Genomic DNA, 27076 nt, shown 5'->3' with positions numbered 1-27076 from the left:
AGGAGCAACATCCCAGAACAAGTCTGCTGTTCCGCACTACACTCTAATATACTGCCACGAGGCGCAGCTTTCGTGAACAAGGCAGAGGTCACCAGGGGGCGATAGAGAGGCACAGCCTCCCAGAATAACGATTATTGCCACCAGGGGGCAGGCTGCAGCTCTCAGACCAGAGGATGGTTCGGGTTTCAGGGACCAGGGGAATCTCTCCATAGCAGCTGATCAGTGGCTTTCCTCGGCCTCGAGGATCATCCCTCTTACACTGTGGGCACTTTCAATGCCCAGATTTAATCCATTACTGAGTGGGCTGCATTACTACCCCTGGGGAGGGGGCGGGGTGTGTGTGTGTGTGTGTGTGTGTGTGTGTGTGTGTGTGTGTGTGAGAGAGAGAGAGAGAAAGAGAGAATAATAGGGAGGAAGAAGCGTGATGTAGTTCATTCATTCATTCAATCGTCTTTATTGAGCGCCTACTGTGTGCAGAGCACTGTACTAAGCGCTTGGGAAGTCCAAGTTGGCAACATATAGAGACGGTACCTACCCAACAGCGGGCTCACAGTCTAGAAGGGGGAGACAGACACCAAAAGAAAACATTAACAAAATAAAAGAAATAGAATAGTAAATATGTACAAGTAACTGCCACTCACAGGAGAACAGGGGCTGGGGCACTGTGCAGGGCTGTAGTTCTGTCTGATTTGACTGGGACTGAGAAGACTCTGAACCCGTAATTCTGTAGATGGGTCAAGCCTCACTGTGACTATAGTCCTGTCTATAGGGTCACTGAGCAGTCTCAATCCCCCAAGAAGGGACCTTTCTGGGCTCAACAGAGAAGCATGTGGGATCTAATGTCAGCAAGAGGATAAAGTGCCTATCAGTGTTTCTACCCTACTTTTCTCTGAAAAGCAGAGTGTACATACTCCAGCCTGAGATGAAGATGAGATGTCCCTACCCAACAGTGGGCTCACAGTCTAGAAAGGGGGAGACAGAGAACAAAACATATTAACAAAATAAAATAAATAGAATAGATATGCACAAGTAAAATAAATAAATAGAGTAATAAATACGTACAAACATATATACATATATACAGGTGCTGTGGGGAAGGGAAGGAGGTAAGGCGGGGGGGATGGAGGATGGAGAGGGGGAGGAGGGGGAGAGGAAGGAGGGGGCTCAGTCTGGGAAGGCCTCCTGGAGGAGGTGAGCTCTCAGTAGGGCCTTGAAGAGAGGAAGAGAGCTAGCTTGGCAGATGTGTGGAGGGAGGGCATTCCAGGCCAGGGGGATGATGTGGGCCGGGGGTCGACGGTGGGACAGGCGAGAAAGAGGCACTGTGAGGAGATTAGCGGCAGAGGAGTGGAGGGTGCGGGTTGGGCTATAGAAGGAGAGAAGGGAGGTGAGGTAGGAGGGGGCGAGGTGATGGAGAGCCTTGAAGCCGAGGGTGAGGACTTTCCTCTCTTCACTCTTTCCCCCTTCAAAGCCCTACTGAAGGCTCAAGTCCTCCAAAGGCCTTCCCAGACTAAGACCCCCTTTTCCTCAACTCCCCCTCCCATCCGTATCACCTCAACTCACTCCCTTTGCTCATGCCCCCACCTGTCCCCACACACAACATTTATGTATTTATATAGGTGTAATTCTTTTTATTTATATTGCTGCCTGTATACTTGTTTTGATGTCTGTCTTCCCCCTTCTAGACTGTAAGCCCTGTATGGGCGGGGGTTGTCTGTCTTTGTTGCTGAATTGTACTTTCTAAGCGCTTAGTCCAGTGCCCTCCACACACTATGTACTCAATAAATACGATTGAATGAATGAATAAATGAATGAAGTGTCCATCCCATTCCTCGCTGAGAAGTGGAGTTTGTGGTGAGCAAGAGTGAGTCCATTTTTTAACGCAGAATCCATTTCCTAAGAAATTATTCTATGACCTCGACAGCAACCAGGGCAATGGAGGAAGTGGGAGGGAAACTGAATTATCTTGCCGAAAAGTTTGAGGGGGACTTGAATGGCTGAAAAGAAATGGAATGTTTTGCAGAGGGATTTGAGGAGCTGCTAAATTGCTCTTCTGGGCAGAATAAAGGCTGCCGGGTGGGTTGGAGCCCGAGGGGTGAGTAAGCACGGGAAGGGTGCGGTTGCCTTCCCCCCAGGCTTCTCCTGGTAATGAGCTGCCTGAGCTGAAATCAGCAGGGAATCAGAGCCACAAAGGAGAAGTCCAGCGGCAATCCTCCCCTTTCCCCCCAACCTCCCAAACGACCGATAAAAGGGGAATGAACTGGTCCCCGGGGGCCGCGGAACAAAGAAAAAAAAAAAACTATAAGACCTGCGCTGAGACACCTTACTGGGGCCGAGGCCAAAGCACCTAAGACTTGAACCAGGATGGCATGCTGTGGGCGGCCAGACTCCTTGAAACTCTTCTGACGTGGGTCTGTCTTCATGACACCTGGGGAAGCCAGTCGGATTGGTAGCTATTTTTTGTCGTAATTGTGTGTGTATGTGAATGTGTGTAAGAAACCCATTAGTACAGTGCTCTACACACAGTAAGTGCTCAAAAAATATGATTGAATGAATGAATGAATGAATAATAATAATGGCATTTATTAAGCGCTTACTATGTGCAAAGCACTGTTCTAAGCGCTGGGGAGCTTACAAGGTGATCAGGTTGTCCCACAGGGGGCTCACAGTCTTAATCCTCATTTTACAGGTGAGGTAACTGAGGCACAGAGAAGTTAAGTCCAGCGCTTAGAACAGTGCTTTGCACATAGTAAGCGCTTAACAAATCCCATCATTATTATTAAGTTGACTTGCCCAAAGTCACACAGCTGACAATTGGCGGAGCCGGGATTTGAACCCATGAACTCTGACTCCAAAGCCCGGGCTCTTTCCACTGAGCCACACCACTTCTCTGTGTGGTAGGCATCTACTCCCCTTTTAGTTAGGTTAAGCATGGGATGAAGTATTCTGCTGTATACAGTGGTAATAATAATGACAATGATGTCATTTGTCAAGTGCTTACTATGTGCCAGACATTATATTAAGTGAAGGGATGGGTACAAGCAAATTGGTTTGGACCCAGTCTCTGTCCCACTTGAACAGGGGACAGTCTCAATCCCCATTTTACAGATGAGGGAACTGAAGCACGGAGAAGTGAAGTGACTTGCCCAAGGTCATACAGCAGACAAGTGGTGGAGTCAGAATTAGAACCCACGACCTTCTGACTCCCAGGCCCGGGCTCTTTCCATTAAGCCATCCTGCTTCTCAAATGGTAGCTTGGTTTCACTTCAGAACTTGTACTGGGCACCCTGAAACTGAAGGGGAGCCAATTCCCCTGTGACAGGCTCATAAAGTTGAGCACCTGAATTGAAAGGGGAGACAGTCCCCGTGGAAGGGCTCGTACACTGAGTACCTGAAACTAAAGGGGGGAGACAATCCCCCCGCCCTCCCCCCCACCACCACCCCGTGACGGAGTTGTGTGGGTTCCTAGCGGAGATCAAGTCAGCAGGAGTGTGGGCTGGGAGGACAGAAAGTAGGAATTGTACTACTCAGTGGAAAGAGCATGGGTTTGGGAGTCAGAGGTCATGGGTTCAAATCCCAGCTCCTCCAATTGTCAGCTGTGTGACTTTGGGCAAGTCCCTTAACTTCTCTGTGCCTCAGTTACCTTATTATTATTAACTGCATTCTATCCACTGTGCAGTTCTGCACCTTCAACCAATCGCTCGGGTTGTTGGAGCGCTTATTGTGTGCAGAGCTCTGTATTAAGAATTTGGGAGAGTACCATACCACAGACACATTCTCTGAAATGTCCTCTCCATCCCCACCGCCTTACCTCCTTCCCTTCCCCACAGCACCTGTATATATGTATATATGTTTGTACATATTTATTACTCTATTTATTTATTTATTTATTTTACTTGTACCCATCTATTCTATTTCTTTTATGTTGTTGGTATGTTTGGTTTTGTTCTCTGTCTCCCCCTTCTAGACTGTGAGCCCAATGTTGGGTAGGGACTGTCTCTATATGTTGCCAGCTTGTACTTCCCAAGCGCTTAGTACAGTGCTCTGCACAGAGTAAGTGCTCAATAAATATGATTGATTGATTGATTGATTGATTGATTGATTCTCTGCCCACAATAACCTTACAGTCTAGGACGGACAGACATTCCTGGAGTAACAGAATTGGGGGTGCAGGTGGGAGGACAAAACAGGTTTTGTTTTTTTTTTACTAGAAACTGAATTCTGTATGGTGTATAGAATGTCCAGTCTCTGGAGAACAAGCTCCTTGTGAGGTTCTGAGGAAGGGATGGGCAAGTGTTTGCTGGGAAGAGTGTGGCAGTGAGCCTCACTGCAGATGTCTGGGGGTTCACTTAACTCCTGACTATTGGCTTCAAAGCTCTCCATCACCTTGCTCCCACTTACTTCACCTCCCTTCTCTCCTTCTACACCCCAGCCTGAACTTAGTCCCCCTTTTCCTCAGCTCCCCCTCCCATCCGCGTCAACTCGTTCCCTTTGCTCTTGCCCCCTCTCCAGAACCCACAGCACTTATGTATATGTATCTAGAGTCTCCCCACTTTCTAGGCTGTAAACCCTGTGTGGGCAGGGATTGTCTCCCTTATTGCTGAATTGTGCTTACTACAGTGCTGCGCACACAGTAAGCAGTCAATAAATACAATCGAATGAATGAATGAACGAATGAACCATGTTGGGAGGGGCAGGGGCAGGGGAGAGTGGTAAAAAGTGTTGGCAAAACTAGGTTGTCTGTGCTCCCCCACCCCCCACCAACTTTGCTTTCCCTGCATCCCCGCGCCTCCCCACTCCACACCCAGCTTTGAGCACTGGTTTTCCTTGCAACACAGGTGTCCCAATCGGACCCGTAGGATTGCTAATTCAGGTACCTCAAGACCAGGGTCCAGAGCTCTAAATGTCCGTGGGCTGGGACCAGAGGAAAAGCTCCAGTGTCACTTTGTTCCTATGAGACCAAGGTTCTTCTGTCCATCCCCAGAGGAGGCCTGAGTGAGTCCTGAGGACCCCCTCTCCCACAATTGCATGTCCAGTCTGCTTGAAGCCCTACAGCCACAGCCCCCTGGCATCACTCAGCTCAGGGCAGGGTGGCTGAGGGGAGAATCTAACTACTACTCATTTAAAAAAAACTGCTCAATGAATCTCTCCAAACTTGAAGCTCATCTTTCTAGTATGGACAGAGGACAAGGCCCAGACCTGCCCTGCCATCAAGATGGAACCATGAGTGGCACAGTCCTCCAATAGGCAGGGATTTTCTTTGTTCAGAAGAGCTCTGGGCATGTTACTCCCCTCCTCAAAAATCTCCAATGGCTGCCCGTCAACCTACGCATCGAGCAAAAACTCCTCACTCTCGGCTTCAAGGCTCTCCATCACCTTGCCCCCTCCTACCTTACCTCCCTTCTCTCCTTCTACAGCCCAGCCCACACGCTCCACTCCTCTGCCGCTAACCTCCTCACTGTACCTCGTTCTCACCTGTCCCGCCGTCGACCCCCGGCCCACGTCCTCCCCCTGGCCTGGAATGCCCTCCTTCCACACATCCGCCAAGCTAGCTCCCCTCCTCCCTTCAAAGCCCAAGGGCTCACCTCCTCCAGGAGGCCTTCCCAGACTGAGCCCCCTTTTTCCTCTCCTCCTCCCCATCCCTAACTCCTTCCCCTCCCCACAGCTCCTGTATATACATGTTTGTACAGATTTATTACTCTATGGATTTTACTTGTACAGTACATATTTTCTATTCTATTTATTTTGTTAATGCTGTGCATCTAGCTTTATTTCTATTTATTCTGATGACTTGACATCTGTCCACATGTTTTGTTTTGTTGCTTGTCTCCCCCTTCCAGACTGTGAGCCCGTTGTTGGGTAGGGACTGTCTCTATATGTTGCCAACTTGTACTTCCCAAGTGCTTAGTACAGTGCTCTGCACACAGTAAGCGCTCAATAACTACGATTGAATGAATGAATGAATGAATGAATGAATGAATAGGGAAGGTGTGCATGCATGTGTGTGCACTTGTGTGTATGTGCGCGTGTGTACAATTATAATAATAATTGTGGTGTATGTTAAGTGCTTACTATGTGCCAAGCACCGTTCTAAGTGCTGGGGTAGATACTAGGTAATCAGACTCACAGTCTTAACCCCCATTTTACAGATGAGGGAACTGAGGCCCAGAGAAATTAAGCGGCTTGCCCAAGGTCACACCGCAAACAGGTGGCAGAGGCGGGATTAGAACCTATGTCTTTGGACTCCCAAACCCGTGCTCTTTCCAGTAAGCCATGCTATGTGTATGTATGTCTTATGAGAGGCTAAGCTTAAAGGGGAGAATTGTGAGAAAGGGGCTGCCACACCCAGGGGCTGGGGATCAGTGCAGGGTACAGGTTCCGTTTGATTTGACTGCAGTGCTGAGAAACCCAGGGCCCTTATATCTGTAGAAAGGTCTACCATCGCTGTGCCCAGTCCTGACTGCCTGGCAACCCTGCATATCTTCATCCCAACAAAGGAATGAACCCTTGTCAGTCAGAGCGGCTTTGCGACGGACAGTGGTGGCTTCTGTGGGTCTATGTCAGGAGAACACGGTGTTGATTAGTGTTTCCACTCCATTTGTCTTTGAGAAGCAGGGTTATGTGGGTTTCTGTGACCATGTCACCAGGGATGCAGGTGGGAGAGCAGAAGGTAGGTATTGTACCAGAGACAGGACTATTATAGGGTCTGCAGTTCTGAATTTCCAGGCTCCGTGAAATGAACCTCTCCTGGGGATCGGAGGAGGGCAAAAACTTGAATAGGAACCCCAAACCAAAAGGTTGCACTGCCACTTGCCTGGCTGTGTGACCATCCAACCCACATGTCTCTGCCCACCTCATCCCTGACTCTCCCCTAGTGACCCAGCATGGACCATCCAACACCCCTGCCTCTTCACCTCCCTATCTCTGACTCTCCCCCAGTGACCCAACAGGGATCATCCAACACTCCTGACTTTCCCTTCTCTATTAATCTCTGTGCCTCAAGTTTCCTCATTAGTAAACTGGGGATGAAGACTGTGAGCCCAAAGTGGGACAGGGACTATGTCCAACCCAGTTATCTTGTGTTGTCTATCCCAGTGGTTAGTACAGTGTCTGGCACATAATAAGTGCTTAACAAAGACCACAGTTATTGTTATTATTATCCGGGAAGTCGGATTTGGCCCTTCTGTGGGGGATTGATTAGCATAGGTGCTGTTCTCATTTCTCTTTCCACCTGACTTTAAAAAAAAATTTATTTCATATTTTAATAACAGTGATGGTATTTGTTAAGCGCTTACTATGTGCTATCCACTGCTCTAAGCGCTGGGGGGGATACAGGGTGATTAGGTTGACTCACGTGGGGCTCACAGTCTTAATCCCCATTTTACAGATGAGGTAACTGGGGCACAGAGAAGTGAAGTGACTTGCCCGAAGTCACACAGCAAACAAGTGGCGGAGCTGGGATAGGAACCCATGACCTCTGACTCTCAAGCCCATACTCCTTCCACTGAGCCACGCTGCTTCTCTATGGTATTTGTTAGGCTTTAGGTCTTTCTGCTGGGCCACAGTGTTTATTTACTAACTGCCTTCAAGCAGTGGGGTCACTAGCGAAAGCGGATCTGGGCCGGAATGCCAGATCGATCGATCAATCGATCGGTGCTATTTATTGTGTCCTTGCTCTGTGCAGAACACTGTACTAACTATTCATAATATAAAAGCACTCACTTTGTGCCAAGCACCCTACTAAGCTCTGATGTAGATCAAAGATGCAGAAAAGCAGCGTGGTCTTGTGGAAAAAGCCCAGGCCTGGGAGTCAGAAGACCTGAGTTCTAATCTCAGCCCTACCACTTGTCTGCTGTAAGACCTTTCACGTCACTCTTTTGTGCCTCAGCTACCTCTTCTGTGAAACGGGGATTAGGACTGTGAATCCCATGGGGGCCAGGGCCTGTATCCAGCCCAATTAGCATTTAGTAAAGTACCTGGCATGTAATAAGTGCTTAACAACAACAACAAAAAAAGCTTCTGAGGGTTCCCTTCCCTGTCTTCTGCTGATTCTCCCAGGAGACAGATGTGAATATGAATGAATGAGTCATTTATATCATGTAGCTTATAGACAGATATGTGCATAACTTCTGTGGGGTTGACAGTGGGGCACAGATGTTCAGAAGGTCATGGGTTCCAATCCTGGCTCTGCAACTTGTCTGCAGTGTGAACTTGAGCAAGTCACTTAACTTCTCTGTACCTCAGTTCCCTCATCTGTAAAACGGGGTTCAAGACCGTGAGCCTCATGTAAGACAGGGACTGTGTCCAAACCGATTTGCTTATATCCACCCTAGCGCTTAGTACAGTACCTGGCACACAGTAGGTGCTTGACAAAAACTGTAATTATTGTTGTTATTATTATTATCATCATCATCATTACATGCTTTCAAGTGCACAGTAGCCAGCTCCACAAACGGCAGACACTAGTTGGAGACCTCTGATTGATTGATCGATCTGTCCGTGTCCTTCCCGAAGCCTCCCACTCTCAGACCGACTCCGAAAGAGGACGGACCGTGGCGGGTCCGGGGCCCGGACGGACGCAGACGCTGGCCCCAGATCTCCCGGGAGGCCGGCGGCAGAACCGCGGCTGGCTACTGATGTGCTCTCCCCTCTGGCCACTGCCCCCTGTGTGGCAACTATGGGTCATTTTGAAGGGGGGGGGGGCACGTGGACCGCTCCCCAGATCCAACCCCTCCGTGTCAGGCCGGTGTAGATGAGGGACGTTGTCCGATCTGATTATTTGATGAAGATCTTCATCTTCTAGGGGATGCAGCGTGGCTCAGTGGAAAGAGGACGGGCTTGGGCGTCAGAGGTCGTGGGTTCAAATCCCGACTCCGCCACTTGTGAGCTGTGTGACTTTGGGCAAGTCACTTAACTTCTCTGGGCCTCAGTTCCCTCATCTGTAAAATGGGGATGAAGACTGTGAGCCCCATGTGGGACAACCTGATTACCTTGTTTCTACCCCAGCGCTTAGAACAGTGCTTGGCACATAGTAAGCACTTAATCAATCAATCGTATTTATTGAGCGCTTACTGTGTGCAGAGCACTGTACTAAGCACTTGGGAAGTACAAGTTGGCAACATATAGAGACAGTCCCTACCTAACAGTGGGCTCACAGTCTAGAAGGGGGAGACAGAGAACAAAAATAAACATACTAACAAAATAAAATAAATAGAATAGATATGTACAAGTAAAATAAATAAATAAATAGAGTAATAAATATGAACAAACATATATAAATATATACAGGTGCTGTGGGGAAGGGAAGGAGGTAAGATCGGGGGGATGGAGAGGGGGACGAGGGGGAGAGGAAGGAAGGGGCTCAGTCTGGGAAGGCCTCCTGGAGGAGGTGAGCTCTCAGTAGGGCCTTGAAGGGAGGAAGAGAGCTAGCTTGGCAGATGGGCAGAGGGAGGGCATTCCAGGCCCGGGAGAGGATGTGGGCCGGGGGTCGTTGGGGGGACAGGCGAGAACGAGGCACGGTGAGGAGATTAGCGGCAGAGGAGCGGAGGGTGCGGGGTGGACTGTAGAAGGAGAGAAGGGAGGTGAGGTAGGAGGGGGCGAGGTGATGGAGCGCCTTGAAGCTGAGGGTGAGGTGTTTCTGCCTGATGCGCAGATTGATTGGTAGCCACTGGAGATTTTTGAGGAGGGGAGTAACATGCCCGGAGCATTTCTGGACAAAGACAATCTGGGCAGCAGCATGAAGTATGGATCGAAGTGGGGAGAGACACGAGGATGGGAGATCAGAGAGAAGGCTGATACAGTAGTCAAGACGGGATAGGATGAGAGCTTGAACGAGCAGGGTAGCGGTTTGGATGGAGAGGAAAGGGCGGATCTTGGCAATGTTGTGGAGCTGAGACCGGCAGGTTTTGGTGACGGCTCGGATGTGAGGGGTGAATGAGAGCGCAGAGTCGAGGATGACACCAAGGTTGCGGGCTTGTGAGACGGGAAGGATGGTAGTGCCGTCAACAGAGATGGGAAAGTCAGGGAGAGGGCAGGGTTTGGGAGGGAAGACAAGGAGTTCAGTCTTGGACATGTTGAGTTTTCAGTGGCGGGCAGACATCCAGATGGAGATGTCCCGAAGGCAGGAGGAGATGCGAGCCTGGAGAGAGGGGGAGAGAGCCGGGGCAGAGATGTAGATCTGGGTGTCATCAGCGTAGAGATGATAGTTGAAGCCGTGGGAGCGAATGAGGTCACCAAGGGAGTGAGTGTAGATCGAGAACAGAAGGGGACCAAGCACTGAACCTTGGGGAACCCCCACGGTAAGGGGATGGGAGGGGGAGGAGGAGCCTGCAAAAGAGACTGAGAATGAACGACCGGAGAGATAAGAGGAGAACCAGGAGAGGACGGAGTCTGTGAAGCCAAGGTCGGATAGCGTGTTGAGGAGAAGAGGGTGGCCCACAGTGTCGAAGGCAGCTGAGAGGTCGAGGAGGATTAGGATAGAGTAGGAGCCACTGGATTTGGCAAGCAGGAGGTCATTGGTGACCTTTGAGAGGGCAGTTTCCGTGGAATGTAGGGGATGGAAGTCCATTTGTCTTTGAGAAGCAGAGTTGTTTGGGCTCCCGTGACCAAGTCACCAGGGGTGCAGGTGGGAGAGCAGAAGGTAGGTATTGTACTGGAAACAGGTCTATTGGGTCTGCAGTTCTGGATTTCCAGTCCTTGCGAAATGAGCCTCTCCTGGGGATCGGAGGAGTGCGGGCTGGGCAAGTGTTAGTCTGGCAGAGTATAGCAATCATCTTAGCTGCAGTTTTCTGGGTGATGATAATTGTGGTATTTGTGAAGTGCTTACTGTGTGCCAGGCCCTGTACTAAGTGCTGGGGTGGATACAGGCTGATCCGGTTGGACCCAGTCCCTGTCCCACATGGACTCACAGTCTCAATCCCCATTTTTCAGATGAGGTAATGGAAGCCCAGAGAAGTGAAGCGACTTGTCCAAGGTCACAGAGCAGACGAGTAGCTGAGCTGGAATTAGAACTCATGACCTGCTGAATCCCAGGCCCCTGCTCTATCCGCTAGGCAATAAATGACTGTCTCCATCCATTTGTGTAGGGGAATGGAGACAGACATGAATGTGAATAAATTCTTTGTAATCCATCTTTTAAAGCAAGTAAGTTTTCTGCCAACCCTGTATACTCCCTCTCCAGCTGTGAATACTGTTATATCCTGGCAGCAGATGTGGTCCTCATCTGTTGACAGAAGGCAAGATGGGGGAACGTGGACCCTCGGCATCACTAATCCAGGTTCCCCAGTTCTGCGTGTCCATCGACTGGGGCCAGTGGAGAAGCTCCAGGACTGCTTCATTCCCATGAGGCCAAGAATCCTCTTCCCCCCCATCCTCAGAGTGGGCTTTGATGGTGTGTCCCAAGATCCCCTCGTTGTGAGCCCAGTTGGCTCTAAGGTCTGGGAGGAAAACCCCCACGGGCCTCCTCCTCCAGCAACGTGCAGGTCGGGGCCGGATGACCAAGGGGAGAACCCAACTGGCTGTTGCTCCTTCTGCAGATGCAGCTCATCACAGCTGCCCGGCCCTGAGGACTGTTCCCCTGAATTTGGGCAGTCAGGTCAATTCTCAAATGCACCCCACCATTGAAAGACTAGTAAGTCAGTCCCAATCAAAGGAAAGGTGGTAGTGGGTGTGGGTGTGTGTGTGTGTGTGTGTGTGTGTGTGTGTGTGTGTGTGTGTGTGTGTGTGTGTGTGTGTGTGTGTGTGTGTTCACGTACATAAGTGTGTGCGTGCACACGTATGCGTGCGTGAAAGACGGGTTTATTTTTTGGTTGAGTAATGAAAAAGGAGTTGCCACTGTCATCAAGGAGGCTGGTTCTGGACTCAGGAACTTTGGGCTCTGTTCAGGGACCTGACTTTAGTTGGCCAATCGAGCAGACCGAGGGCCCTGCACATCCCTGTCCGCAGGTGAGGACCCCCTCCGTGCCTAATAGTGGTAGCTCCTGTGGGAGTGGAGACCCTCACCATGACCACAGCGTGGATACAGAGCAGTGGATTTCCCGGTTCTAGTCCTGGGAAGAGATGGAGCCAGGAGCTGGGCTGCCATCTCTAAGGGAAGGTGTTGCTTATGACTGGTGAAAATGTTTGTTTATGAATTTACATCCTTAAAAGTTCATCTCTAGAGAACGAGAGAATGGGGCTGGTACTGGAAATGGGGACTGGGACTCTGAGCAGGGAACTGGTTTTGTCTGACCTGACTGTAGGACAGAGAAGATTCAAGGCTGCCAATTCTATAGATGGATCAAACCTTCCTGCTCCCGCACCACTGTCTGCACATCCTTATTTCTCTCCTCACTCCGGTCCATACTTCACGCTGCCGCCTGCATCATTTTTCTACAGAAACATCCGGAACGTGTTTCCCCACTCCTCAAGAGACTCCAGTGGTTGCCCATCCACCTCCGCCTCAAACAGAAACTCCTCCCCATGGGTGTTAGAGCACTCAAGCCCCTTGCACCCTCCTACCCCACCTTGTTACATTCCTACTACAATCCAGCCCACACCCTTCGCCTCTCTAATGCCAACCCTCTCACTATATCTCCAACTAGTCCATCTCACTACCCATCTCTCACCCACCTCCTGCCTCTGGCCTGGAAGGCCCTTCCTCCTCATACCCGACGTACAAAGAATCTATTCCCCTTCCAAACCTCACTGAAGTCACATCTCCTCCAAGAGGCCTTCCCTGGCTAAGCCCTCCTTTCCTCTTCTCCCACTCCTTCCTGCATTGCCATAACTTGCTCCTTTCATGTGTCTCCCCCGACTCCCGCACCGCCACCCCTCCCCACACACCAGCAGTTATGTCCATATCTGTAATGCATTTCTTTATATCACTGCTGGCTCCTTCTCTAGACCATAAGCTCACTGTGGTCAGGGAATGCATCTGTTATCATGTTATATTGTACTCTCCCATGTGCTTCGTACTGTGCTCTGCACACAGTAAGCGCACAGTAAACAGGTTTTGCTGACTGACTAACTAACTCTGCTCAGCCAGGGGCTTGGCCCTTTTGGTGGGGGTGCAGGGCAGAAGCCCCTTCAGGCCACTGGTAGTCGGTCTTCTGTCCTGGCAAAAAATTGAACGGTAACCCCAAACCAAACGGTCACACTGCCACTGGCCTGGCAGTGTGACCATCCAACCCTTGAGTCTCTGCCCTCCTCATCCTTGACTCTCCCTCAGTAACCCATCCGGGACATCTCATACCCCTGACCTTCCCTTCTCCATTAATATCTGTGCCTCAGTTTCCTTATTTGAAAATGGGGATTAAGACTGTGAGTCCAGTGTGGGACAGGGACTGTGTTCAACCCAATTATCCTGTGTTTACCCAGCAGTTAGTATAGTGTCTGGCAGATAATAAGCACTTAGCAAAGACCATAGTTATTATTATTATCCTGGAGGTTAGATTTGGCCAATCTGTGGGGGATTGATCAGCATAGATCCTGTTCTCATTTCCCTTGCCACTTGACTTTTATATTTTTTAATTTTAATGATTATTTTAATAGTATTTCTTATTCAATTGTCATTCAATCAGTCAATCAGTCGATCACTGCTATTGATTGAGTCCTTACTCCGTGCAGAATAGTATAGTAACTACTTATAATATTTAAGTGCTTACTATGTGCCAAGCATCCTAGTAAGCTCTGGGGTAGATAAAAGATGCAGAGAAGCAGCGTGGTCCTGTGGAAAGAGCCCAGGCCTGGGAGTCAGAGGACCTGGGTTCTAATCTCATCTTCACCACTTATCTGCTGTGTGACCTAGGGCCAGTCCCATCACTCTTCTGTGCCTCAGCTACCTCTTCTGTGAAATGGGGATTATAGCTGTGATTCCCATGTGGGCCAGAGCCAGTATCTAATCTGACTAACTTGTCTCTAGCCCCACGCTTGGTACGGTGCCTGGCATGTAATAAGTGCTTATGGAGAAAAAAAAGGCTGTGGGGTCTTCTCCTCATTCTTCTGTTCAGTCACTCGGGAGACATGTGAGTTTGAATGAATGAGTCATTTATAGATATGTGCATAACTTCTGTGGGGTTGACAGTGGGGTGGATATGTTCAGAAGTTCATGGGTGCCAATCCTGGCTCCGCCACTTGTCTGCTGTGTGTTCTTGGGCAAGCCACTTAATTTCTCTGTGCCTCGGTTCTCTCCTCTATAAAATGGGGATCAAGACTGTGAGCCTCATGTGAGATAGGGACTGCGTCCAACCCAATTTGCTTGTATCCACCCCAGCGCTCAGTACAGTGCCTGGCTCATAGCAAGCACTTAACAAATACCATAATTATTATCATCATTATTATTATTATTGTTATTATCGTTATTATCATTGCATGCTCCCCAGTGCACGGTACAGCAGCGCCACAGGAGGCAGACACTAGTTCGAGACCTCTGATTGATTGATCGATTCGGCCGTGTCCTTCCCAAAGCCTCCAACTCTCAGACCGACTCTGAGAGAGGATGGACCGTGGTGGATTCTGGGCCCAGAAAGAAACAAACCCTTGTCCTGGATCTCCCAGGAGGCCGGCGGCAGACCTGCCACTGCCGATCCGCTCTCATTCATTCAGTCGTATTCATTTAGTGCTTCCTGTGTGAAGAGCACTGTACTAAGCGCTTGGGAAAGTGCAGTACGGTGATAAAGAGAAACAATCCCTGTCCACAATGATCTCGCACTCTGGGGGTGATGTGGGGGGGTGGGGGGTGGGGGAGAAAGATATCAAGACAAGTAAACAGACATCACTAAATACAAATCAAATTGCAGATTTATACATGAGTGCTTTGGGGCAGGGAGAGGTGGAAAGAGCAAAGGGAGTGAGTCAGGGTGACGCGGTAGGGAGTGAGAGATGAGGGAAAGAGGGGCTTAGTCAGGGAAGGCCTTTTGGAAGACATATGCCTTCAGTAAAGCTTTGAAGGTGGGGAGGGTAATTGGCAGATTTGAAGAGGGAAGGCGTTCCAGGCCAGTGGTAGGACGTTGACCAGAGGTCAGCAGTAAGACGGGTGAGAACGAGGCACAGTGAAAAGGTAGCACCAGAGAAGTGAAGTGTGTGGGCTGAGATGGAGAGGAGAGAAAAGAGGTGAGGTGGGAGGGGGCAAGGTGATGGAAAGCTTTAAATCCAATGGTGAGGAGTTTTTGTTTGGATAGGCAGCCACTAGAGATTTTGGGGGAGGGGTGTGGCATTCCCTGAACATTTCTGTAGAAAGATAATCCAGGCAGCGGAGCGAAGTATGGACTGGAGTAGGGGGAGGCAAGAGGTTGGGATGTCAGAAAGGAGACTGATACAGTAATCCAGGCTGGATAGGATGAGTGGTTATACTAACGTGGTAGAGGTTTGGAGAGAGAGGAAAGAGCAATTTTTGGTGATGTTATGAAGGTGAGACCAACAGGATGTAGGACCCGGACTGTGTCCAACCCGATGATCTTATCTCTATTCCAGTGCTTAGTTCAGTGCCTGGGACACAGTATGTGCTTCACAAACACCATGGAAAAAAACAAAACAGTGCCACCGGAAGGTGATTCATTTTTTCCTTCAGTAATATTTATTGAGCCCTTACTGTGTGCAGAGCACTGTACTAAGTGCTTGGGAAGTACAAATTGGCAAAATATAGAGACGGTCCCTACCCAGGTGATGGAGAGTCTCAGCCTCACAGAACCATGCCCTTGTACCGCTATCGGTTGTACCGCCATCGGTCGACAGAGTAGGACAGCCTCCCAGACCAGCGCCTGAAGCGACGACGGGGTGATAGAGGCACAGCTTCACAGAACAATGCCTAGAAGCCACATGGGGCTGTAGCGAGAAGCCTTGCCCTAGAACAAGCCTCCTGCTGCACCATGCTATGCTATAATATGCCGCCACCCAGCGCAGCCACTCTGAACAAGCCTGTTGTCACCACGGGGCGAGAGAGAGGCACAGTCTACCAGAATAACAATTAGTGACACCAGGGACAGGCTGCCGCTCTCAGAACAGAAGATGGTTCTGGTTCCTGGGGCCAGGAGAATCTCTCCATAGCAGCTGCTCAGTGCTTCTCCTCGACTTCTTACATTGTGGGCACATTCAACCCCCGAATTTACCCCATTACTGATTGGCCTGAATTGCTACCCCAAAGGGAGTCTGTGTGTTTGTTTGTACGTGAATAGTAGAGGGGAAGAAGAGTGTTGAGGTGGCTGCCACTCAAGGGAGAACAGGAGCTGGGGTGCTGTGCAGGAGGCTTGTTTTCTCTTACTTGATTGGGACTGAGAAGACCCAGGGCCCTTAATTCTATAGAAGGGTCAAGCTTTCCTGTGTCTATAGCAAAATCTCCTCACCATTGGCTTTAAAGCACTTAAACACCTTGCCCCTTCCTACCTCATCTCACTGTTCTCCTACTACAACCCAGCCCGCCTGCTTCGCTCCTCCGTTGGTCACCTTCTCACTGTACCTAGATCTCTTCTGTCTCACCGCCGACCTCTCGCCTGCATCCTCCCTCTGGTCTGGGCTGCCCTCCCTCCTCATATCAGACAGAGAATTGCTCTCCCCCACTTCAAAGCCTTATTGAAGGCACAATTCCTCCAGGAAGACTTCCCTGACCTAGCCCTCCTCTCTTCTTCTCTCACTCCCTTCTGCCCCTCTCATGCTTGCTCCTTCATACATTCTCTTTCCCTCCCCCATGGCACATATGTTTATATCTGTATATATCTGTAATTTATTTATTTATTTCTCCTTTTAGTCATTTGTATTAATGTCAGTCTCCCCCTCTAGACTGTGAGGTCATTGTGGGCAGGGAATGTATTTGGTGCTATATAGTACTGACCCAAGTGCTTAGTACAGTGCTTTGCACACAATAAGCACTCAATAAATACAGTAATTGTTATTGTTATTAAAAATAAGAGTAAGGCCCCTCCCAGTCCCAGTTGGTGGTATAATCCGGTAGTCCAATTTGATATTGTCAGAGAATTAAAAAATATAATAATAATGATGATGGTATTTGTTAAGCGCTTACTATGTGCAAAGCACTGTTCTAAGCACTGGGGAGGTTACAAGGTGATCAGGTTGTCCCACGAGGGGCTCACAGTTTTAATCCCCATTTTCCAGATGAGGTAACTGAGGCACAGAGAAGTGACTTGTGCAAAGTCACACAGCTGACAGTTGGCGGAGCTGGGATTGGAACCCATGACCTCTGTGTCCAAAGCCCGTGCTCTTTCCACTGACCTACGCTGCTTCTCAAAATAAAAATATGGCTTTTTAAAAAGTGGTATTGGTTAACCAGTCTGTCAATCATATTTATTTAACACTTACTGTGTGCAGAGCACTGTAGTAAGCGCTTTGGAGAGTATAGTATAATAAACAGTGTATAATAATAAACAGAACCTCCTGACTCTCCCCACGACAGTCTATACTTCACTCTGCTGCACGGATTACCTTTCTAAAGAAACGTTTTGGGCATATCACCCCGCTCCTCAAAAATCTCCAGCGGTTGCTTATAAACCTTTGCATTAAGCAAAAACTCCTCACTTGCTGGTTTCAAAGCTCTCCATCTCCTTGCCCCTTCTTACTTCACCTCTGTTCCCTCCTTCTACATCCCAGCCCACACACTCTGCCCCTCTGGTGCCAATCTCCTCGCTGTGCCTCATTCTCTCCTGTCCATCCTGCCTTTGGCCTGGAATGCCCTCCCACTTCAAATCCCCCAAACAATCAAACGTCCCCCCCTTCAAAGCCCTACTGAAGGCACACCTCCTTCCCAGACTAAACCCTCCTTTTCCTCTGCTCCCCCTCCCCTCCGTGTCACCCCGACTTGTTCCCTTTGCTCTGCACACAGGCAGTGAAGCATTGTGGCTCAGTGAAAAGAGCCTGGGCTTTGGAGTCAGAGGTCATGGGTTCAAATCCCGGCTCCACCAATTGTCAACTGTGTGACTTTGGGCAAGTCACTTCACTTCTCTGTGCCTCAGTGACCTCATCTGTAAAATGAGGATTAAGACAGTGAGCCCCTCCAATGCTTAGAATGCTTATATCCCCTCCAATGCTTAGAACAGTGCTTGGCACGTAGTAAGTGCTTAACAAAAGCCATCATTAGTAGTAGTAGTAGTAGTACAGTGCTCTGCACACAGTAAGCGCTCAATAAATACGATTGAATGAATGAGTGACACAGTCCCCTGTTCCATAAGGAGCTCACAGTCTTCATCTCCGTTTTCCAGATGAGGGAACTGAAGCCCATCACTTAGAACAGTCCTCCAGTGCTTAGAACAGTGCTTGGCACCTAGTAAGTGCTTAACAAATACCATAATTATTATTATTATTAGGTCCTTGCCCACTCTCACACAGCAGACAAGTGGCAAAGCGGGAATTGGAACCCATGTCCTTCTGAACTCCCAGGCTCCTGCTCTATCCACTAAGCCAACCTGCCTCAGTTCCCTTATCTAGCAGTGTAATGTGCTTGTCTCAGTTCCAACTTGGCTCCTCCATTTGAGTAAATCATGAAATGAAGTTATTTGAGTCAATCAAATGATTGGGCTTGGCTTTGAGTAAATCAAGTAACCAGGCAGTTTGAGTTAATCAAACTACTGGGCTTGACTTGATTGAATCAAGTCACCAAGCCTGGAGTCAATCAACCTATCAGCCACATCCAGCTTGGTGAAGCAGGTCTAGGCAGAGGGAAAGGTCAGAGAGAAAGGTGGACCAAAGAAGGACCTTGACTATTGTGCTTCCACAGTTCATAGTTTTAATCCCCATTTTACAGATTAGGACATTGAGGCCTAGAGAAGTGAAGTGATTTGCCTAAGGTCATCCAGCAGACAAGCCGTGGAGCAAAGTTTAGAATCCAGGTCCTTCTGGCTCCCAGGCCCAAGCTCTATCGACTAGGCCATGCCACTTCTCCTGCCTATGTTCCTTCCCCCTTTATAATCAGCATCGATCAGACCTTTCTCTGGGAACATAGTTCTCTGAGGAACCCCAAATCTGAGGTGTGGTATGCAGAATTTAGAGGAACCAAAAGAGAAAGATAGAACTGCTTAAAATAACTCAGAGGAAAGATTAAAAACTGGGGTTTCGTTGCTTGGAGAATGTGAGAGGCTTTAATCATGGAACCCAAGGGTGTGAAGGAATATTGTATGAGTGATGGTCATCAGTTGTTCTTGAAATCTGATAATCATCTCATCCAATGTTGTGGAGCAGTGTGGCCTAGTGGATTGAGTAAGGGCCTGGGATTCAGAGTACTGCGTCCTAAACCCAGCTCTGCCGGTCGCCTGCTGTGTGACCTTGGACAAGTCACTTCACTTCTCTGGGCCTCAGTTTCCTCAGCTGTAAAATGGGGATTAAACCCTATTCCCTCCTACTTAGACTTTGAACCCCATGTGGGACAAGGATTGTATCTGACTTGAAAACTCCAGTGCTTAGAACAGTGCTTGACACATAGTAAGTGCTTAAAAAATATTATTAGAAACAAAAAAGAACCAAAAAACCCCAACAATTATCAGGGATATTTGATAGAAAATAGTATTTGATAGAAAATGATAAAAATTAATAATTGTGGTATTTGTTCAGCACTTCCTATGTGTCAAGCACTGCTCTAAATTGAAGCCATAAGGAAGATTTTTGGCTGGGTGGAGACCCATTGAAACGCATGGCCCAGCAGAAAGTACACAGGCTTGGGACTCAAAGGAACTGGATTCCGATCCCGGCTCCGCCACCTGTCCACGGTGTGACCTTGGGCACGTCTCTTCATCTCTCTGGGCCTCTGTGATCTCATCTGGAAAATGGGGATGAAGATTGGGAGTCCCACATGGGATGGGGACTCTGTCCAACTGGATTAGCTTTTATCTACCCCAGCTCTTAGTGCAGAGCCTGGCACATAGTAAAGGCTAAACAAATGCCACAATAATTACTGAAGCATCAGCAAATAAATCAATGGAAGAGCCTTTAGAGATCTTTTAAAGAAGGGTTTGATGCAAAGCACTGTTCTAAGCACTGGGGAGGTTACAAGGCGATCAGGTAGTCCCACGGGGGGCTCACAGTCTTAATCCCCATTTTACAGATGAGGGAACTGAGGCACAGAGAAGTTAAGTGACTTGCCCAAAGTCACACAGCTGACAATTGGCGGAGCCGGGATTCGAACCCATGACCTCTGACTCCAAGGCCCGGGCTCTTTCCACTGAGCCACGCTGCTTCTCAGGTCTCACGATCTTAATCCCTGTTTTACGGATGAGGGAACTGAGGCCAAGAGAAGTCAAGTGACTTGCCCGGGGTCATCCAGCAGACAAGTGGCTGGGTGACATCAAGCAAAAACTCCCCATTCTCGGCTTCAAGGCTCTCCATCACCTCGCCCCCTCCTACCCTCCTTCTACAGCCCAGCCCGCACCCTCCACTCTTCTGCCACTAACCTCCTCACTGTGCCTCGTTCTCGCCTGTCCCGCCATTGACCCTTGGCCCACGTCCTTCCCCTGGCCTGGAATGCCCACTCTCCACACATCCGCCAAACTAGCTCTCTTCCTCCCTTCAAAGCCCTACTGAGAGCTCACCTCTTCCGGGAGGCCTTTCCAGACTGTGCCCCCTTTTTCCTCTTCTCCTCCCCTCCCTCTGCCCTACCGCCTTCCCCTTCCCACAGCATTTCTATATATTTGTACATATTTATTACTCTATTTATTTTACTTGTACATATTTGCTACTCTAATTCATGATCTGCATGTAGCTGTAATTCTATTTATTCTGACGGTTTTGACACCTGACTACATGTTTTGTTTGGTTGCCTTTCTCCCCCTTCTAGACCGTGAGCCCGTTGTTGGGTAGGGACCGTCTCTGTACGCTGCCGACTTGTACTTCCCAAGTGCTTAGCACAGGGCTCTGCACACAGTAAGCGCTGAATAAATATGATTGAATGAATGAATGAAAGTGGCGGAGCTAGGATTAGAATCCAGACCATCTGAGTCCCAGGCCCGTGCTCTATTCCCTAGTCCATGCTCCAAAATGGGGATTCAGTACTTGTTCTCCCTCCTACTGGACTGTGAGTCCCGTGTGGGACTGAGACTGTAGCTGGACTGATTAACTTGTATCTCCCCCAGGGCTTAGAACAGTGCTTGATACATTTCCCCCTTCTAGACTTTGAGCCCGTTGTTGGGTTGCGACCGTCCCTATATGTTGCCGACTTGTACTTCCCAAGCACTTAGTACAGTGCTCTGCACACAATAAGCGCTCATTAAATATGGTTGAATGAACGAATGAATGGAAACAGCACGGGCTTGGGAGTCAGAGGTCATGGGTTCTCATCCTGGCTCCGCCACTTGTCAGCTGTGTGACTTTGGGCAAGTCACTTAACTTATCTGGGCCTGTTACCTCATCTGTAAAATGGGGGTGAAGACTGTGAGCCCCATATGGGACAACCTGATTACCTTGTATCCCCCCACCCCCAGTGCTTAGAAAAGTGCTTGGCACATGGTACGCGCTTAACAAATACTGTTCTTCTTATTATTATTATGACCTCATATCTACCACAATGCTTAGAACAGTGCTTGGCACATAGTAAGTGCTTAACAAGCACCATAATTAAAGCCACATTAGTTAATTAATAGGGAAAAAGAAAAGGTATTTAATCACCATTTTACAGAGGAAGAAACTAAGGCAATGAGAAGAGTTGTCCAAAGTCACATCTTCAACAGCTCACTCTCCACTGGTTCCTTCTCCTCTGCCTTCAAACATGCCCATGTCTCTCCCATCCTAAAAAAACCCTCTCTTGACCCCACCTCACCTTCTAGTTATCGCCCCATATCCCTCCTACTATTCCTTTCCAAACTCCTTGAACGAGTTGTCTGCACGCACTGCCTAGAATTCCTCAACAACCACTCTCTCCTCGACCCCCTCCAGTCTGGCTTCTGTCCCCTACATTCCACGGAAACTGCCCTCTCAAAGGTCACCAATGACCTCCTGCTTGCCAAATCCAACGGCTCATACTCTGTCCTCATCCTCCTCGACCTCTCAGCTGCCTTCTACACTGTGGACCACCCCCTTCTCCTCAACACGCTATCCGACCTTGGCTTCACAGACTCCGTCTTCTCTTGGTTCTCTTATCTCTCCAGTTGTTCTTTCTCAGTCTCTTTTGCAGGCTCCTCCTCCCCCTCCCATCCTCTTACTGTGGGGGTTCCCCAAGGTTCAGTGCTTGGTCCCCTTCTGTTCTCGACCTACACGCACTCCCTTGGTGACCTCATTCGCTCCCACGGCTTCAACTATCATCTCTACGCTGATGAAACCCAGATCTACATCTCCGCCCCTGCTCTCTCCCCCTCTCTCCAGGCTCTCATCTCCTCCTGCCTTCAGGACATCTCCGTCTGGATGTCTGCCCACCACCTTAAGCTAAACATTTTGAAGACTGAACTCCTTGTCTTCCCTCCCAAACCTTGCCCTCTCCCTGATTTTCCCATCTCTGTTGACGGCACTACCATCCTTCCCGTCTCACAAGCCCGCAACCTTGGTGTCATCCTCGACTCCGCTCTCTCATTCACCCCTCACATCCAAGCCGTCACCAAAACCTGCCGGTCTCAGCTCCACAACATTGCCAAGATCCACCCTTTCCTCTCCATCCAAACTGCCACCCTGCTCGTTCAAGCTCTCATCCTATCCCATCTGGACTACTGCATCAGCCTTCTCTCTGATCTCCCATTGTCGTGTCTCTCCCCACTTGGATCCATACTTCATGCTGCTGCCCGGATTATCTTTGTCCAGAAACGCTCTGGGCATATTACTCCCCTCCTCAAAAATCTCCAGTGGCTACCAATCAATCTGCGCATCGGGCAGAAACTCCTCATCCTGGACTTCAAGGCTGTCCATCACCTCGCCCCCTCCTACCTCACCTCCCTTCTCTCCTTCTGCAGCCCAGCCCACACCCTCCGCTCCTCTGCTGCTAATCTCCTCACCGTACCTCGTCCTCGCCTGTCCCGCCATCAACCCCCGGCCCACGTCATCCCCTGGGCCTGGAATGCCCTCCCTCTGCCCATCCGCCAAGCTAGCTCTCTCCCTCCCTTCAAGGCCCTACTGAAAGCTCACCCCCTCCAGGAGGCCTTCCCAGACTGAGCCCCTTCCTTCCTCTCCCCCTCGTCCCCCTCTCCAACCCCCCATCTTACCTCCTTCCCTTCCCCACAGCACCTGTATATATGTATATATGTTTGTACATATTTAGTACTCTATTTATTTATTTATTTATTTTACTTGTACATATCTATTCTATTTATTTTATTTTGTTAGTATGTTTGGGTTTGTTCTCTGTCTCCCCTTTTTAGACTGTGAGCCCACTGTTGGGTGGGACTGTCTCTATATGTTGCCAACTTATACTTCCCAAGCGCTTAGTACAGTGCTCTGCACACAGTAAGAGCTCAATAAATATGATTGATGATGAAAGTCACACAGAGCAGGCCAGTGACTGGGATTAGAGGTCCAGCATGCTGGGGAAGCAGCATGACATAGTGGATAGAGCAACGGGCCTAGGAGTCAGAAGGTCATGGATTTTTATCCCAGCTCTACCGCTTGTCTGCCGTGTGACCCTGGGCAAGTCACTTCACATTTCTGTGCCTCACCTCATCTGTAAAATGGGGATTGAGACTGGGAGCCCCACACGGGACGGTGACTGTGTCCAACTGGGTTTGCTTGTATCCATCCCAGCGGTTAGTTCTGTGCCTGGCACGTAGTAAGCGCTTAACACATTCCATCATCATCATCATTCATTTATTCATTCAATCGTATTTATTGAGCGCTTACTGTGTGCAGAGCACTGTACTAAGCGCTGGGAAGTACAAGTTAGCAACATATAGAGACAGTCCCTACCCAACAGCGGGCTCACAGTCTAGAAGGGGGAGACAGACAACAAAACAAAACATATAAACCAAATAAAATAAATAGAATAAATAAATAAAAAGAGTAATAAATATGTACAAACATATATACATATATACAGGTGCTGTGGGGAGGGGAAGGAGGTAAGGCGGGGGGGACGGGGAGGGGGAGTAGGGGAAAGAGGAAGGAGGGGGTTCATTCTGGGAAGGCCTCCTGGAGGAGGTGAGCGCTCAGTAGGGCTTTGAAGGGAGGAAGAGAGCTAGCTTGGCGGATGTGCAGAGGGAGGGCATTCCAGGCTAGGGGGAGGACGTGGGCCGGAGGTCGACGGCAGGACGGGGGAGAACGAGGCACGGTGAGGAGATTAGCGGCAGAGGAGCGGAGGGTGCGGGCTGGGCTTGTACAGGGCCTGCCAGTCGCTGGCCTTGGTGTGAGACAGTGTCATCCGTCTGAGGATCAGGGGCACGTTCTTGATGTTCCCCAGTAGGCCGTGGAGCGCCTGGGCCATCTCCAGTTTCCAGGGCTGCAGAAAGAACTGGATGCCATCCAGCTGGGCGTTCAACTCACTCAGGTCCCGGGTCGGGCGCATCGGCCACAGCCTGAGTTGTTTTTCTCCCCACTTGCAGCGGCACCTGTTCAGGAGTCCAAACACACTGAGTCCCTCCTTCAGGCCTGGGGCCAGCTTGTATACCGATGAATGGGCCTCACTCTTGAGTATCTGCAGCACGTAGTAGGTGTCCCGATCCACGCTCACTAGATTTGTCAGGACAAACTTCTTGAAGCCGAGGATGGGGACGACCCCACTGCTTTCTTCCAGCTCCACCCCTATTCTCTTCTGGTCCAGGAACTTTAGCAATCCCCCGAGAGCACGGACTGTCACGGGACAGTCGAATGGCATGATGGATGCGAGGAAAAGAATCTTCTCTGTGGGGCTTATGGGCTCCGTGATGAAGCAGAAGGAGACAGAGAGCAGGCGCTGCTTGCTGATCTCCAGGCGGAAATCCACGCTGGGAAACAGGACTACTTCAGGTCTTCCCATCACTTCGTTGTTGCCAGAACCTGGGGAGGCCAATCCTTCCAGGAACCGAGTCATGTTCTCATCCCGTTTCATGCAGGTCACGATGGACCAAGGCCCGATCTCATCCACGACTCACTGGAGGGGTTGGAGATTTTCATGGTCTGGGGCATCTGGCATAAAGTAGACGATGGGGTCACCCGTGTCGTAGCAGGCGATGCCCAGGTGTCCCACGTGCCACACCACGCTCAGGTGTGTCTCTGCTCTCTCCTCCTCTTCCTCTTGCCCAAAATGCCCCTGCATGGATGGTGAGATCTGGGGGTCGGTGGGGATCATCCCAGCCACCTGCCCCCGAGGGCTTTTGGATGCCATGCCGAGGGAAGTCTTGTTGTCAGAGACCCTGCCCGCTCCATTTCTGTCATTTGGGTGAAGTGAGGGAGACTCTGAGGAGAAAAGAAGTCTAGAGGTGGCAGCAGTTTCTCTCTTTTTGATGATACGAGTTTTTAACTGGTATTTATAAGCACTGTATCAGGCACTGTCCTTCACGCTAGTGTAGATCAGGTTGGATACAAGTCCATGTGTTGAATCCCCATTTTACAGATGAGGGAACTGAGGCCCAGAGAAGGGAAATCACACAGCAGGTAAGTGCCAGAGCCAGAATTAGAGCCCATTCATTCATTCATTCATTCAATCGCATTTATTGAGCGCTTATGGTGTGCAGAGCACTGTACTAAGCACTTGGGAAGTACAAGTTGGCAACATATAGAGACGGTCCCTCCCCAACAGTGGACTCACAGTCTAGAAGGGGGAGACAGAGAACAAAACAAAACATATTAACAACATAACATAAATAGAATAAATATGTACAAATAAAATAAATAGAGTAATAAATACGTACAAACATACATATATATATATATATATATATATATATATATATATATATATATATATATACAGGTGCTTCTGACTCCCAGGCCTGTGCTCTATTGTTCTATTGTCCTTTCCCAAACACTTACTAGAGGGCTCTGCTCAGAGTAAGCGCTCAATAAGTACCATCGATTAATGGTTGATCCCAACAGGGGTGGCCATGCCACCAGAGGGTGGCAAGTCCCATAGGGTGGCGTGTGGCCATCTGTGTAGCCAGCACCTGGCATTCTGAGGAGCGGAGGGAGGGGTAGAATCAGCATGGCCCTAGTGGACAGAGCCCGGGCCTGGGAGTCAGAAGGACCTGGGTTCTAATCCTACCTCCACCGCATGTCAGTTCTGTGACCGTTCATTTATTCATTCATTCATTCAATCGTATTTATTGAGGGCTTACTGTGTGCAAAGCACTGTACTAAGCACTTGGAAAGTACAATTTGTCAACAGAGACAATCCCAATCCCTACCCAACAATGGGTTCACAGTCTAGAAGGGTGGAGACAACAAAACAAAACAAGTAGACAGGCATCAATAGCATCAATATAAATAAATAGAATTATAGATAGATACTCATCATGAATAAAATGAATTGGGCAAGTCATTTTGCTTCTCTGGGCCTCAGTTAGGGTGCTCAGCTAGGTCTAATTCCCATTGCTTAGTTCAGTGTTTAGCCCAAGGTAAGAACTTAAAGTTCCACAATCATCATCTTGTATATAGGACTGAGTTCCATGTTTGTGCACATGTGGGAGCAACTAGATGAAGAAGGAATTCCTTCGCTCTGGAAGGAAAGAATCTACATTTACATTTTGCTGTTTCACCTATTGTTTAACAGCGGGCAGCAGGGGCAAGCTGCTTTCGGAATATCGTGAAAGCGGCAGAAACCGTTCCCTGGGGAAGTAACTGGGGTGACCGGTCAAGCAGGGTAAGACCAAACACGGGATCCGGAAGGGCCGGGATTCAAACGTACCTGTTTTGAAAGCCCAGAGCTACTGGGGGCACCAGAGTGGGAAAGCATTGTAGGTAATCATCATCATCATCATCATCATCATCATCTTTGTGGTGTTTGTTAAGCGCATACTAGGATAACAATAATGCTGGTACTTGTTAAGCGCTCACAGTCTTCGTCCCCATTTTACAGATGAGCTAATTGAGGCACAGAGAATTTACGTCACTTGCCCAAAGTCAGAGAGCTGACAAGGGGCGGAGCCAGGATTAGAACCCACGACCTCTGACTCCCAAGCCCGTGTTCTTTCCACTAAGCCATGCTACTTCTCAGTACAGTGTGGCAGGCACTGTACTAAAAGCATTGGGATAGATAGAAGCAAATTGGGATGGACACAGT

At 49.2% G+C, this 27076-nt stretch overlaps 1 pseudogene; it reads right to left on the bottom strand.

Annotated features, from left to right (window-relative positions):
• Positions 1 to 8521: 8521 nt before the first annotated feature.
• On the bottom strand, positions 8522 to 25339 carry LOC119923325 (annotated as a pseudogene).
• Positions 25340 to 27076: the final 1737 nt, after the last annotated feature.

This window comes from Tachyglossus aculeatus, unplaced genomic scaffold, assembly GCF_015852505.1.
Source record: "Tachyglossus aculeatus isolate mTacAcu1 unplaced genomic scaffold, mTacAcu1.pri scaffold_175_arrow_ctg1, whole genome shotgun sequence".
Classification (NCBI taxonomy): Eukaryota; Metazoa; Chordata; class Mammalia; order Monotremata; family Tachyglossidae; genus Tachyglossus; species Tachyglossus aculeatus.
The sequence above is the reverse complement of the archived record's forward strand: the minus strand, read 5'-3'. Positions and strand labels throughout refer to the sequence as shown.